Consider the following 3,986-nt stretch of genomic DNA (forward strand, 5'->3'; position numbering starts at 1 on the left):
TTTGGATTATTAGTGGTGAACTTAATGAAAAGAGCACCAGGTTTTCATATGTACGCTTTATGTGTACAGGCAAAAATGTTGTATTATGTATGCAAATTAACTTACCATAGTCTGCTGTAAATAAACACTGACAAACTGCACGTGTGGCCTAAAAAAATAAAATTAAATAAACAGTTTTTTATTCTACTGAACCTTATCAGCTCACATTGTTTTATAGCACCAATAATATTGCTGTATCCTGCAGATAAAGACATGCAGATGCAGATGTTGTAAACCATCTGTGGGCCGTGGAGCACGTCTGACAACCTGGAAACTTTTGAGTCCACTAGGTCAGAAATTTTCTGGTTTGCAGTGCTGGAAGAAATATTCAGATCCTTTATTTACAGGTCCAGCGTAGAAGATTTCTAGGGATTTATTTGCACAATATGGCAGAAATTGAACATACGTATATTTTCATTAATGTGTAATAACCTTATAATGTTGCACCACTGTGTTTGTACAGTAGCCCAGAGTGGCCAAAGCAAACACTGGCTCCTCCCCACAGGTTCTCCTACATGCTTGGAAGGGAAGAGTGAGGCGAGTGGTTCTCAGTTGGTTGTAATCTACAAGCTCACTGCTCAGTGCCACTAAATCCTTCACACTGGTCCACAAACACAACATTACAAGTAAAACTCCTGGATTCAAAATTGTAAAACTGTAAAAGTATTAGGAACATGCATCAAAAGTAGCAGAAGTCGTTATGCAAAAAATGTTCCTATATTATTATATATTTTATTATTGGACAATTATTACTGAGACTTTAATGTGTTAGTATCATTATAGTATCATTATATTTAACTGAGCTAGAGCTCATTTTACCCACTTCATACACAGTTTGATGATTCATTTTGTGACAGTGTGTGATATTTTATGTCTAAGTTGATACTGAGGTGATCTTTGTAGGTAAAATCTAAATAGCCACAAATGACAATATTGTGTAAATAATCCAGCACCTTGTAAAAAGACTGTCTGCTCCTTACATTTCTGTTACAGACTCTCTCCACCACCCAACACTCTGAGTGTAATTCTTTAAAAAAAAAAAAAAAGACAGACAAAATGCCAAATAAACAAAGTTAAAGATGAATTTGACTGAAAGCTTTTATTTTTTAACTTCTCCATAGTTATTGCAATATCTTAACTACAGTAACCCTGTAGTGAACCCAAACATGAACACTGAACAATGACAACAATGACCTATTTTCCTGTATTTTCATTATCAGTTAATCTGTTGATTGTTTTCTCCATTAATCAACTAGTTGTCCATAAAATGTCAGAAAATGTTGATCAATGTTTTTGAAAGTCCAAACGTCTCATTTTGTCCACAACTCAAAAATATTCAGTTTACTGTCAGAGAGGAGTAAAGAAACCAGAAAATATTCACATTTAAGAAGCTGAACCCTAACCCTTACAAATGACTCAACATGATTAATCAGAAATCAAAATAGATGGAGATTCATTTAATAGTTGATTAATAATAGATTAAACATTGCAACTCTAAGTGTTTTATATTTATTTTTAAGTTTATTAGTTTGTTCAGCTGTCAATTTTATTGATTGATTGATTGATTGACTGATTGATTGATTGATTGAGTGTGCATGGTAGGATATCATTCTTTATTCAAAAATTGTAATTCTACTAAGAATCTCCATTTTTACTCAACCGTATTTTGATTACATCTTTTTTTTTTTTTTTTTTTATCTGTAACTGTAATGGAATACAGATACATTTTTTGTATCCAGATTACAGACTGAGACACTTGATAAATACTGTCCTTGATGTTTCAGTCACTCAGGTGTGAGAGATAAATTCACCTTGTGCATGCAGAGGTGGAGGATGTTTGTGTAGAAGAAACGTGACCAAGTGTTAAAAAAGAATAATGTCAGAATGTAAGAAGACAGTAGAGCTGAGAGTGCACAGTAACCCTGTGAGGAAAACAAACTGTGTGTGTGTGTGTGTGTTGCAGGGTGGCTGCTGTCCAATGATAATAGAGCTCTCCAAATGTCTCTCGCCTCATTACATCTGCGGCGACAGGGATCCTCGCATTCACGAGCTGACCCAGGCCAAAGTTCACTTGCTGTTTCCCAGTTAGCGTGTGTGTGGTGGGACACAGCGAGGCTGCGAGGGTGAGATACAAGATGACAGAAAACCTTCACAGAACAAGTGACGCTTCTGTCTTTGTGTCAGTGTGTGTGTGAGAGAGGGAGGGAGGGGGAAGCAGCCATATCTAGATGCTGACTGGTGCTTCAGTTAAAAGATGAAGCAGCGTCTCTGCACCTTTCTTTCACACAAAGACATCAAGCTTAAAGAACTGATACTGTCATTTAGTTCTTTTTTTTTGACAGCATTATGATTTCCCAATAAGTTAAAGCAACACTGGACAGAGTGGATTATGTGAATACCAACATTGCTAAACCTAAGTTGAGTTTATACGTCTCTGCAAACACAATCAAACATAATAACCCAGGGTTCCTACAGCTTAAGGCAAGTTAAAGTTAAGATTTTGTAAAATTTAAAGCCAAATTTACAGTAAACAAAATTTGTGCTTGAGATGTTGTAGTACATCCTGGGCTGCTCCACGTCCCATGGATCCCAAATATCTGGCCCTGACGTGATCACCTATAGCAGACATGTAGATCCATTTGTTAACATCTGCAAGCTGACTTTTGATGTTTGGAGCTTCCAGACTTGCTGATGTGGGCAAGTCCAGCAACACTGTGCTGAATAAATGTCCTAGTCCCTCATTTGACTTGTATGACTGGTGCTTTATCACTGTGTTCAGACACCACAGTGCCTCTGCTTTCAGTGTACCTGAACATTGTTTGGAGATCTGTCGCTGTTTGCCGTGGTGCTGGTACTGGAGATGAAGATGGAGGCCTGGTGGAGACCAGAGTTGTCGAACAGAACTGGGAAATACCTGGTGTCTGTTTGCAGGTTGACTGGACAGTGTTGTGTCTCTTGCTCTTCACGTGCTGCGTTTAAACCCATCGTGCCAAGTTTAAAACACTTATGACACAGAACACATTGTGCCTCATATACATCTCCTGGTACCAATGTCAACCACGCCCTGAACTCTGAACGAGTGTTGTTGGTTCTGCTACCATCATCTGCATTAATGTGAGAGGCAATCTGTAATTATTTTAAAAATAGATTTTAAGCTGCAATATCAGAAAAAATGATTACTAAAATACAACTTCCCTTGTCTTTGCATTTTTAAGACTTTTGAAAGGTTGATTAAATACATTTTAATACCAGTTAAGCCTTTATTTTTAGATTAGTTAATTCAGTGCCTTTTAAGACTTTTTAAAGAATCTGTGGGAAGCCTGAGCTAAACATTTGCTACTGAAAGTCATTTGTGACAGGGCTCATGTCCTGCTGTGATATTCCTTCACACAGACTGTCCATGGTTTAATCCATTGTGCACCTCCTGGATAAAACAGCCAAAGCTACAGTTGCCCAGGGATTGCTCTAAAAAACTATTTAATGGTACATGAAATTTGCTTGAATTTGAAATTTGAGTAAAAGAAAAGTCTTCTGGCTGGTAGGCTAATTGATGTAAAGAACAACCTCACATACAAAACATTTTGGGACATTTAAAATGATTTTCAAATACTTACCCACCTGTAGCACAAAGACAAGATATTTAATGTTCAGTTTTTGTACATATACAGTTAGTGCCCATGGCATCATGGGTAACTGTCACATCTGTGAAGGCCCCATTAATACAAAAAAGTTCAGACAGGTTTTGGAGCGACACATGCTGCCATCCAGACATCTTTTTCAGAGAGACAAGTGTTTTCTTTGTGAACCTTATTTATTATTACTGAGCTCAATTTGATACTTTTCTGGTTAGTTATTTCTTTTATGGCAAAAAGCAGAATAGAAAGGAGGTGCAGCTTCTTCACAAACTGACTGTTAAACAGGTATACAACCTCATCTCATATCGTTTG

Source organism: Lutjanus erythropterus, chromosome 17, assembly GCF_056507025.1.
Source record: "Lutjanus erythropterus isolate fLutEry1 chromosome 17, fLutEry1.hap2, whole genome shotgun sequence".
Taxonomy (NCBI): domain Eukaryota; kingdom Metazoa; phylum Chordata; class Actinopteri; order Lutjaniformes; family Lutjanidae; genus Lutjanus; species Lutjanus erythropterus.